The sequence below is a fragment of the Artibeus jamaicensis genome, unplaced genomic scaffold, assembly GCF_021234435.1.
Source record: "Artibeus jamaicensis isolate MK-2021 breed Jamaican fruit bat unplaced genomic scaffold, CSHL_Jam_final contig_76, whole genome shotgun sequence".
Taxonomy (NCBI): domain Eukaryota; kingdom Metazoa; phylum Chordata; class Mammalia; order Chiroptera; family Phyllostomidae; genus Artibeus; species Artibeus jamaicensis.
This window is the reverse complement of record NW_026521954.1, coordinates 3362883-3375177: the sequence shown is the minus strand read 5'-3', so window position 1 is coordinate 3375177 and position 12295 is coordinate 3362883. Positions and strand designations below refer to the sequence as shown.

The following is a 12295-nucleotide window of genomic DNA, read 5'->3' as shown; positions in this document are numbered from 1 at the left end:
TATGTTTTTTATAGTAAGACATTGTTTTGGATAATAGGAAGAGCTGTAGAGTTTGCAGATATCAACTGTGGCCTTAATGAGTGCGTTGATAGCATCCAAAGAGACAGTATTATTCAAGTCATAGAATATGAATATTTTTCACATAGGTTTTCAAACTTTTAACAGATTTGGTTACTAGAACCTTGATCCTTTGGTTCGCAGACCCGCGCTAAATCCACTGAGCTACACCAGCCAGGGAAGATTTTTCTTTTGAAGGTATTTTTTGGTATATCCGCTTTGATGGCAGTACTGACCATTGCCATACCATTTTCAGAGTTTGTTCACTCTATTAAAAAGTTTCTAGCCCTGGCTGGTGTAGCTCAGTGGATTGAGTGTGGGCTATGAAACAAAGGGTCGCCAGTTCGATTCCCAGTCAGGACACATGTCTGGGTTGCGGGCCAGGTCCCCAGTACGGGGTGCATGAGAGGCAACCACACATTGATATTTCTCTCCTAATCTTTCTCCCTCTCTCTAAAAATGAATAAATAAAATCTTTAAAAAAATAAAAATTTTTTCTTAGATTTTTATTGAAAATTTTAGTATTCAAAAGTATTGACTAATTTTTAATGATTAAAAGAACATATATTCTTATCTGTTAAAAAAACAACAACTAGGGTTAGGGTTATTAAAACTTTGCTGTTGTATTTCGACGATAATCAGTAAACAAGTATGTATTAGATTCTCTGTCAGGTGACAGGTGTTCACTGGGGTGGGGCAACCCAGTTTCTGGGTTGTGATGCTGTATGTGGGGCGGGGGGAACGGTCTGAGAAGGAACAGTGGTGCTTGTTCCGTGCTCTCTGCTGGATTTCAGTCCCTTCTGCTGCTTCCCCCAAGCAAATTGGGCCCTTCTGGTGCTGGTTTCTCAGTGGGTGAGCTTGTGTGCATTCCAGGACCCTGTGGGTCTCTCCAACAAACTCTTCTGTGAGGCTGGGAGTCTCTCCTGGCACCTCAACCCCCACAGGTGTTTTCAATCAGGCTTTTAGGCTCTTTTTCTCAGCACTGGGGCCCTGGGTTGCTTGATCTGTTTTGCTGCCCATTTTCGTCTGGTTTATCTGCGTGCGAATGTGTGACCATAGTCAGCCAAACTGCCTTGCTTGCCTCACTTGCCTCAGTGGGTCTGCCTGTTGTCACCCTGTGCCCTGGGTTGACCAACCGCTGCTTGTGCACACCTGGGGTCCACCAGCCACCAGCTTTTCCCGGCACAGCCCCTCTCCACTGGCTGCCAACTTCAGTCCTCTTACTGGTCTAGATGTATAGTTGTCAGACTTCCGTATAGTTCAGTTTTCTGTCAGTTCTGGTTGTTTTTTTGTATCTAAATTTTTGTTGTCCTTAATTTTGCTCGTGCGAGGAGGCACAGCGTGTCTGCCTATGCCTCCATCTTGGCCAGAAGCTAGTATTACATTTTAAGTTAAGTAAAATCATGATCTTTGTATTCTAGCTGGCATATATTATTGTATTTTATTTCTCATATTTAGTTTTCCAGTTTTTATCAAAAATTACTGTATTTTGAACATCTTTATATGAATATTTATATAAATCTATATATTTTTAATGAATTCTTAGAGGTGGAATTACTGGGTCAAAATATGTAAGTAATACAAATTTCTTGGTACGTAGCACCTGTTTGCTTTCCAGAAAAGTTCATACTCGTTACAATGTACAAGACTTCCCATTTCACTCTTGCCTTGCCAACACCAGGCTGGTATTATTTATTTTTTTATTTAATAAGCAACATAATATCCTCTTAATTTTATTTATTAATAGGGTAGACTTTTTAATGTTTGTTAAGTGTTTCTTTCTCAGAATTCTGTGCCTAATACTTTCCTGTTTGTTCTTCTTAGTTCTTTTTATGGACCTTAGTCCTTCATTCATCCAGCAGAAATTTCATGAATGCTTACTGTGTGCTAGACATTCTTTTCATATTGGATTTAGTTTAGTGATAGCAATGCAGGAGTGAACATAAATGACAAAAACATTTGCCCTCAAGGAGTTTACTTTTTAGTGTTTAGTGTTTTGTAGACATTGAACAAAATAAACGTCTAGATTATAAAGTGATGATTGCTTTGGAGAAAAAAATAATGAAGGGGAGATGGGGAGAATGTGTGTGTGTGCAGGTTTACATAAAAACCACCCCTCCAGGTGCCATGAATAGAGTCGTGTAAGGAGTGAGTGAATTAGGTAGATACCTGAAGGAAGTGTATTTCAGGCAGAGAATCATGCAAAATGGCAGTGAATCAGGACAATACTGGGTGAGTGTAAGAAAGCAAGAAGGAGAATTGCAAGACACTTGAGAGAGTTTTTAGTGTTTTGGATCTTAACCAGGCCTTTTTAAGAAGGTGAACTTTTTACTCTGTGTGATATGCAGTGTGGTGATAGATTTTAAAAGAAAGGAGTGACCTGATTGGATATATCATCTGATTATTCAACTCATTCCCCATCAACACTCCATCTGTCTGCTTTGCAGAAATTGACAAGATGATTTTAAATTTCATGCGGAAAATGCGAGGAGCCCAGAATAGCCAAACCGGTCTTAGAAATGAAAAACAAGTTGGGAAACTCACATTTCTTCATTTTAAAACTTAGTACAGAGCTACAGTAATCAGGACGATGTGATATTGATACAAGAATAGAGATATAGACCAATGAAATGTAATTGAAGAGAGCCCAACAATACATCCTTACACTTAGGGTCAGTTGATTTGGAACAGAGGTGCCAAGGATATCACAGGAAAAAGAATAAACTTGGACCCTATCTCATACTTTACTCAAAATGGATTAAAGACTGAAATGTAGGAGCTAAAACTGTAAAACTGTTAGAAGAAAACATAGGCATACATTTTTATGACTTGGGTTTAGGTAAAGGTATCTTAAATAGGACAGCAAAAATATTAGTGACAAAAAAATAGATGAAATCATTAAAGATAAAAAACGTTTGTGCTTCAAAGGACACCATCAAGAAAGTGTAAAGATAGCTCATAGAATGGGAGAAATTATTTGATAAGGGAGCTGCATCCAGAATGTGTAAAGAAGTCTTGCAGCTCAGTAATGTAGATAAGTCACACGTAAATTTGAAAATGGGCAAAGGATCTGGATAGACATTTCCTCACATGTCAGTGAGCACATGTAATGATGGTTAACATTAGTCATTAGGGAAAGGCAACTCAAAACTACAATGAGATACCATTAAGGTGGCCATAATAAAAAAGCGGACAGTAAAGTGTTTGGTGAGGGTACAAAGAAATGGGAGCCCCTATACATTGTTGTTGGAAATTGAAAATTGTGTAGTCACTTTGGAATGGGTGTGGCAGAGTCTGGCAGTTCCTCAGAACATTCAACATAGAGTTATTATATGACCTGAATATATTAAATATTTGGAATTTAGAACTGTCAAGGTTTGCTGAGTGATCAGACAGGAAGTTTGAGGAAGGAGGAGACAAAAAAGGCACTTAGTTTTTTGGCCCTAGGAACTGGAAATTGCCATTAGTTGAGATTGAAAGAACTGTAATTAGGGCAGGTCTGCAGTGGAGTATCATACCATCTTTAGACACGCCTGGTATGAGATGTCTGTTAGGTACACAGAGTGCATGCATTCAGTGGGTCATTCCATGTGGGTTCAGAATTTAATGGCATAAAATTGTTTAATAGTGACTTATCTTTTTTTTTTATCTGTGGGCTTGAAAGTGATATATCCGCTTCTTCATTTCTGATGGTGGTTATTTGCACCTTCTCTCTCTCTCTTTTGATCACTCTTGCCAGGGATTTATCATTAATACTAGTTTTTTTAAAAAATAGTTTTTTCCCGTCAAAGAACTGTCTCATGACAGTGTTGGTCCTTTTTACTGTGTTTTCGTTTTCTGTTTGCCCTTTATTTTTTCCTTTTTTCTTGTTTCTTTGGGTTTGATTTGCTGTATATGGGTTTGTGCGCTTTCCCCTGAGTGCTTAGATTGGATGCTCAGATCATTGGTGTCTCAGCCTGTCTTCTTTTCTGCTGCATGCGTTTGTATGTGTCTTCATTTACACGTGACCTTAGTTGTATCTCACAGGTTTGGATATGTAACATTTTTATTTGGTTTAAAGTATTTTCTAATTAACATAGTGGACTATTCGACTCATGTAGAAGTATATGTCTTAACTTTTAAACAGTTGGGTTATTATATTTTTGCTAGATTTCTATCATAGTTTTATAAGTATTTGAAAATAAAGTATATTCTGTGGTTATTGGGTACAGTGTTCTATAGATATTAAGTGCAGTTATATTTATTGTATGGTCCAGATCTTCTAAGGCCTTTCTGCTTATTCTCCATTTTGGGGGGCGGGGTCCTCCTGTTCTAATATTTACAGAGAGGAGTTTTATTAGCTGACTACAAACTTAGAAATGCTCTATCTTCCTGGTTAACTAGATCTTTCATTATTGACTTCAGTAACATGTAAGTCAATGGGAATTTAGGTAAGAGCAGTTTTAGTGTAGTGGCAGAAATAGGGAGGGTAAGATCCTGTTTAAGAAAGAACAGAAGGAGAGAAATTGGAAATGGTTGCCATAGTTATACATATTTTCTCCAAAGTTTTATGGTGTACAGGTATTTAGATTTAAATGTGCCCAGACATGTTATTGCTTTAAAAAATTATTTCTTACTTGTACGATTTTGCTTATAAAGCTTCTTGTCTTCCTGAGATGGGCTATTCATTTGGCTCATGGAGCTTACGTTCTAGAACAGTGCTACTCCATAGACCTTTCAGCACTGACGGAAAAATTCACTGTTTGTGCTGTCCAAATGATAGTCACCAACCATATGTAGCTCTTGAGTATTTGAAATGTGATTAATGTGGTTGAAAAACTGAATTGTTAATACATGTGCTTTTTCTTTCAAAATGAAACATTTTTATTTTGAGATTATAGGTTCATGTGCAATTGTAATAAACAATACAAAGAAATCTCTTGTGCATTTTACCCGGTTCCCCAATGAAACATCTTTGCAGAACTGTAGTACAGTGTCACAACCAGGATGCAGATGTTACTGCAGTCACGAAGCAGAATATTTCCATCACCACAGCAGTCTCTCAAGTTTCTATACCCACTTTTTGTGTAGCCACACCCACTCCCCTGTCCTTTAACCTTGGCAATTACTCACCTGTTCTCTCGTAAGTTTGTCATTTCATGAATGTTAAATAAATTGAATCATTCAGTATATATAGCCTTTGGAATTGGCTATTTTCACTCAGCATAATTCTCTGGAATTTCATCCAGGTTGTTTTACGTATCAATAAATAGTATGTTCTTTTTTATTGCTAACTAGTGTTCATGGAATGGAGGTGCTATAGTTTGCTTAACCATTCATCCATTGGAGGGCATCTGAATTGTTTTCTAGCTTTAAGTTGTAACGAAGAAAGCTGCAATATGCATTTGTGTATAGGTTTTTGGGTAAATGTAATTTTTTATTTCTCAGAGATAAATGCCCTGAAATGCAGTTGCTGAGTTGTGTGGTAGTTACCTGTTAAGTTTTTTAAAGAACTTAAAACTTAACTGTTTTCTAGAGTGGTTGCACTATTTTATGCTCCCATCATCCTTATGTGAGCCATCCAGTTTCTCTGTATCCTTGCCAGTGTTTGATGTTGTCACTTGTTAAAAAAATAAAATTTAAAACATTTTATTTACTTTTAGAGAGAGGGGAAGGGAGGAAGAGAGGGAGAGAAACGGCGATGTGAGAGCAAAACATTGACTGTTGCCTCTCACATGCACCCTGAACGGGGACCAAACCTCCAACCCAGGCAGGTGTCCTGACTGGGAATCGAACCAGCAACTTCTGGGTTGCAGAACAATGCCCAGCCCGTTTGAGCTACACCAGTTAGGGATTATTGTTGAGTTTTGATAAGTTGTTTTTATATTTTAGAAATCAGTCCGTTGGATACATGTTTTCTCCTAGTCTGTAGCTTGTTTTTTAGCCTCTTTATAAGGGCCTTCATAGAGTAAAAATTTTTGATTTTGATAAATACAGTTTATTAGTTTTTTTTTATGATCATACTTTTGATATTTTTACCTAGATTTAGATCCTGAAAATAGTTTCCTGATTTTTTTCCCCTAAAAGTTTTATAGTTGTATTAAGTCTGTACCTCATTTTGAGTTAAAGTGTGAGACTTAGGTCAAGTTTAACTCTTTTTTTCGTGGCTACCCACTTGCATCAGTACCATTTGTTTTTCAGACTGTCTTTCCTCCATTGGATTGATTTATACCTATGTCAGAAGTCAGTTGGACATATTTATGTCAGTCTATTTCTGGGTTCTTATTTCTGTTTCCAAGTGTATGTAATCTGGTATCAGATCTGTATGCTTGTCCCTTCACTGATAACCAGGCAGTCTTGATTTCATGGCCATATAACAAGTCTTGAAATTGAGTTGCCTGATTCCACTTATTTTCTTTCAAAATTGTTTTAGTTCCTTTGTTTTTCTTTTTAATTTTATTTTTTTTTTTTTTTTTTGAGGGGGGGGGGGGGGGGGGCAGGTTCTTTTAATTTTAGAATAATCTTGTCCATAGTCACAAAAATCTTGCTGGGGTTTTAATATAATGCTGTTAAAGTGGTATATCGATGAGGGGAGAATCAACATTTTTGTTACATTGAGTCTTCTAGCCTGTGAACATGCTGTCTTTCCACTTGTCTAGATCTTTGATTTTTCATTGTGTTGTAGTTTTCAGCATACAAGTCCTTTATCTATTTTGTTATGTTTATGCTTAAATATTATATCTTTTGATTGTGAATATTATTGCATTTCTTTCTTTTTTTTTTTTTTTAAAGATTTTATTTATTAGAGGGGAGGGAGGGAGGGAAGAGGTAATTAAGTGTCCACATGTTCATTGATAGAGTATATAAATAGAGGGTAGCTTTTGTATGTTTCTCCTGTATAGGCATATGTTGTTTTATTGGTGCTTCTTGGATGCTGTGTTTGTAATGAATTGAAGGTTTGTGGCAACCCTACATTGAGCAAGTCTGTCAGCACCATTTTTCCAATAGTACTTGCTCACTCCTGTCTCTGTGTCACATTTTGGTAATTCTTGCAATATTTTAAACTTCTTCATTATTATAATTGTTATAGTAATGTGTGATCAGTGATCTTTGATGTTGGTAATTGTTTTGGAGTACACAAGTCATGCTGATACAAAACAGTAAACTGCTACACCAGCTGTTTGTTCCCTTGTCTCTCTCCCTCCCCCAGGGCTTCCCTGAGACAATGATACTGAAGTTAGGCCAGTAAGTAACCTTACAGTGGACTCTTAAGTATTCAGGTGCAAGAAAGAGTTTTCACGTCTCTCACTTTAAAGCTAGAAATGATTAAGCTAAGTGAGGAAGGCATGTTGAAAAGTTAAGATAGGCCCAAAGCTAGGCCTCTTTTGTCAAACAAGTTGTGAATGCAAAGGAAAAGTTCTTAAAGGAAACGGTAAGTACTACCCCAGTGATGCATGAATGAAAAGAAAGATAAACGGCTTTATTGCTGATACAGAGAAAGTTTTACTGGTGTGGAGAGAACCAGTCATATTCACTTTTGTTCAAGCCTGGTACAGAAGAGGGCTCTAACGTTCTTCAATTCTTTGGAGGCTGAGAGAGGTGAGGAAGCTGCAGAAGAAAAATTTGAAGTTAGCAGAGGTTGGTTCATGAGGTTTAAGGAAAGAAACTATCTTCATAACGTAAAAGGGCAAGGTGAAACAGTGAGTGCTGATGTAGAAGTTGCAGCAGGTTACCCAGAAGGTTTGGCTAAGATAATTAATGAAGGTGGCTGCAGTAAACAACATTTTCACTGTAGATAAAATAGCCTTATATTGGAAGACAATGCATCCATCTAGGACTTTTATAGGAGATAATGGAAGTCAGTGCCTGGCTTCAAAGCCTCAGAGGACAGGCTGACTCTCTTGTTAGGGACTATTGCAGCTGGGGACTTTAAGTTGAAACCAGTGCTTGTTTATAATTCTGAAAATCCTAGGGCCCTTGAGAATTACACTAAATCTTTTCTGCCTGTGCTTTATAAATGGACCAACAAAGCCTTGATTACTACATATCTGTTTATAATATTGTTTACTGAATATTTTAAGCCCACTGTAGAGACCTAAAGATTTCTTCTAAAATATTACTGCTTATTGACAATGCACCTGCACACTCAAGAGCTCTGATGGAGATGTACATCAAGTTTAATGTTTTCATGCCTGCCAACACAGTATTCATTCTGCAGCTCATGAATCAAGGAGTAATTTTGACTTTTAAGTCTTATTATTTAAGAAATACATTTTGTAAGCCTGTAGCTGCTGTAGATACTGATTTCTCAGATCTAGGCAGAGTAAATTGAAAACCTTCTGGAAAGGATTCACCATTTTAGATTACATTAAGAACATTTGTGATTCATGGGAAGAAGTCAAAACATAAACATTAATAGGAGTTTAGAAGAAGTTTATTTTAACCTCAGGGATGACTTTGAGAGGTTCAAGATTTTAGTGGACTAAAATAACTACAGATATTGGTAGATACAGCAAGAGAACTAGAATTAGAAGTGGATCCTGAAGATTTGACTGGGTTGATGCGATCTTACTGTAAAACTCTAGTAGATGAGGAGTTGCTTCTTATGGATAAGCAAAGAAAGTGGTTTCTTGAGATAGAATTTACTCCTGGTGAAGATGCTGTGAAGATTATTGAAATGACAACAAAGGAGTTAGAATATAATACATAAACTTAATTGATAAAATAGCAGTTGCGTTTGAGAGGGTTAACTTCCAATTTTGAAAGTTCTACTGTGGGTAAAATGCTATCAAACAGTACCACATGCTACAGAGAAATCGTTCCTGAAAGGAAGAGTCAATCGATGTGGCAGAGTTTATTGTTACTTTATTTTAAGACATTGACACAGTCACCCCTGCCTTTAGCAACCACCACCCTGATCAGTCAGCCATCAACATCAAGGGAAGACCCTCCACCAGCAAAAAGATTATGACTTTCTGAAGACTCAGATAATGGTTAGCAATTTTTAGCAATAAAATATTTTTAAGTTAAAGTATGTACATTGTTTTTCTAAATATAATGCCATTGCATACTTCACAGACTATAGTACAGTATAAATATAACTTTTCTGTGCACTGGGGAAACCTAAAAATGTGTGACTTGCTTTATTGCAATATTCCCTCTATTGCAGCGCACTGGAAATGAACCTGCAGTATCTCCAAGATAGGCCTGTATTCTGCACTTTGCGGAAACTATTTATTTGCTGGGGATTTTGTAGATTTTTGGGGATTTTTATACATAGACAACTATGTCATCTGCGAGTAGGGACACTTCTCTTTCTTCCTTTCTGGTCTTTTATTTCCTGCCTTTTATTTCCGTTTCTCATGTCACAGGCTCCAGCTTTCAGCACTGTGTCGAATCACAGCAGTTAGAGTGGACATCTTGCCTTTCGTATTTCACCATTAAATATAATGTTACTTGTAGGCTTTTTACAGATATTTTTAATCGAGTTGAGGAAGTTCTCCACTATTCCAATTTTTCTGGTAGTTTTTGTCATGAATGGATGTTGAATTTTGTCATGTTTTTTTCTTCTTTGACATGGTTGTGATTTTTTTCTTTAGCCTATTGGTATGGTGGGTTAACTGATTTTTGAAAGTACTGAACCAGTTTTACATCCCTGGAATATACCTCAATAAATCTCTGGAAAAAATTCTTTATTATATATTGCTGATTTATATTTGATAATATTTTGTTAAGAATTTTTACATCTGTATTCATAAGGGATATTAGTTTGTGGGTTTTTAAAAATATTTTATTTATTTTTTAAAAGATTTTATTTATCTTTTGATAGAGGGGAAAGGAGGGAGAAGGAGAGAAACATCAGTATGTGGTTGCCTCTTGTGCATCCTGTACTGGGAACCTGGCCCACAACCCAGGCATGTGCCCTGACTGGGAATTGAACAAGTGACCCTTTGGTTCTCAGGCCAGTGCTCAATCCACTGAGCCACACCAGCCAGGGCTAAAACAAGATTTTATATATATTAATTATTTATTATTTTTTTTTTTTAAATTTTTTGAGGGGAGGGAGGAGGGAGAGGGAGAGAAAATTTATTTTTAGAGAGAGGAGAAGGGAGGGAGAAAAAGAGGAAGAGAAGCATGAACGTATGGTTGCCTCTTATGTGCCCCCTGCTGTGGATCTGGCCTGCAGTGCAGGCATGTGCCCTGACTGGGAATCGAACCAGTGACCTTTGGGTTCACAGGCCAGCACTCAATCCACTGAGCCATACTAGCCAGGGATGTAGGTTTTTTTACTGGCTTTGTCTGATTTTGGTATCAGGATAATATGACTTCATAAAATGAACTGGGACTTGTTTCCCATTTGTATTTTTGGAAGAAATTGTATAGAGGTAAAGTTAATTTTCCCTAAAAATCTTTGGTAGAATTCTCCATGGAAGCCATTTGGGCCTAGAATATCTATTTTGGGAGTTTTAAAATTGTGGATCAAATTTCATTAAAAGCCATTGGTTGGGTAGTTTGTAGTTTTTGAGAAATTAGTCCATTTTATATATGTTGTCAAACTTTTGTATGTAGGGTTGTTTATAGGATTTCCTTATTAGTTTTACATTTTATTCAGTTTCTTTGAAGGATTCCCTTATTAGTCCATAGATGTCTACATAGTCTTCAGTAATACCCCGTGTTTAATTTCTGACATTAATAATTTGTGTTGTCTCTTTTTTCCTTTGTCAGTTTTGCTTAGAGACTCATCAGTTTTACTGGCCAGAGAACCATCAGTTTGTTTCATTGATCTTTGTTCTTTCTGTTATCAATTTCATTTATTTCTGCTCTTAAATTTATTATTGCCTTCCCTTTACTGGCTTTGGGTTTATTTGCTCTTCTGGTTCTAGGTTCTTGGGGTGGGGCCTACATTATTGATTTGAGACTTCTCTTTTTTTTTTCAAGTTTTTAAAAATACTTAATTTTTTTAGAGAGAGAGGAAGGGAGGGAGAAAGAAAGGGAGAGAAACATGAATGTGAAAGAGAAACACGGATCAGTTGCCTCTCCTTGTGCATCCTAACTGGGACTGAAACACCACCCAGGCGTGTGGCCGGGAGTCAAACTGGATGACACCCAACCAACTGAGCCGCGTTTGTCTGGGGGCAAGAGAGACTGCTCCTCTTTTCTGGTGTGTGCATTAGTACATTTTTGTCATTGCCGCTTTAGCTGTTTTCTACAAATTTTGTTATGGTGTATTATTATTTCCATTTATTTCTATGTATTTTTAAATTTTCCTTGAGACTTTCTCTTTGACCCATGGATTATTTAGTATATTGGTTAGGTTCCAAGTGTTTGGAGATTTCCTTGTTATCCTTCTGTTACTAATGTCTGGTTTGATTTCACTGTGGTCAGAGAACATACTTTGTATGATATCAGTTCTTTTAAATTTGTTGAGGTTTGTTTTATAGCCTAACATATGGCCTCCCTTGTTTTATGTTCTGTGAACACTTGAAGAAGAATGCATATTCTGCAATTATTCAGTGGGGTGTTCTATAAATGTTGATTAGATCTTTTGATGGTGTTATGAGTTCTATATCCTTGTAGATCTTCTATCCAGTTAATCTGTAAATTGTTGAGAGAGGGGTATTAGAGTCTCTTAACTGTAATTGTGGATTTGTCTGTTTCATTTCTGTCAGTTTCTGTTTTATTTCTTTAGTGGCTCTGTCATTTGGTCCTACGCATTTAGACAAATGTGTCTTGCTGTATCTTTTTGGTGGACTGATCCTCTGTGATTATATAATGCACTTCTCTGGTAATTTTCTTTGCTCTAAATTCTACTTTATTTGGTATTAATGCATATAAAAATGTGATTTAAATTTAAATTTAAATAGGCACATGTGGCTGGTGGCTTCCATAATAACAGTGCAGTTCTGGAAGATGGAGAGAGCTATGACACAATAAATTTAATTAAAAGGTAAAATTTATCATATGTTAAAAAGTGTTAAGAGCAGTGGGTGGTTAGCAGGGAAAGGAGAATGAACGGGGCAGAGGGAGTGGGGGATATGATTGTAAATTGGGTGATCAAGGAAGAAGTTATTGAATGAGACAGTTGAACAAAGATTTGAAGGAGTGAGAAAGCGGTGCATTTTATACCTTGAGGAAGAGTATCAAAGGCCATCAGGGAGGTGGGCAATGGTAAGAATGTTAGTTTTTACTCTGAGTGACATGGAGATACACTTGAGGATTTATAGCAGACCCTGATTCAGTCTGACTTACGTTGAATGAA

At 36.8% G+C, this 12295-nt stretch overlaps 1 protein-coding gene across 5 annotated transcripts in view; it reads left to right on the top strand.

Annotated features, from left to right (window-relative positions):
- N4BP2 (NEDD4 binding protein 2) overlaps positions 1 to 12295 on the top strand; it is a 97191-nt gene that overhangs the window by 15469 nt on the left and 69427 nt on the right. Inside the window, exon 3 of one of the 5 annotated variants that reach the window (XM_053672352.1) lies at positions 11901 to 11983. The exons of the other annotated variants lie outside the window; for them this stretch is intronic. The gene's annotated coding sequence lies outside the window, so the exon portion shown is untranslated. The remainder of the gene's footprint in view (positions 1 to 11900; positions 11984 to 12295) is intronic. 5 annotated transcript variants of the gene reach the window in all.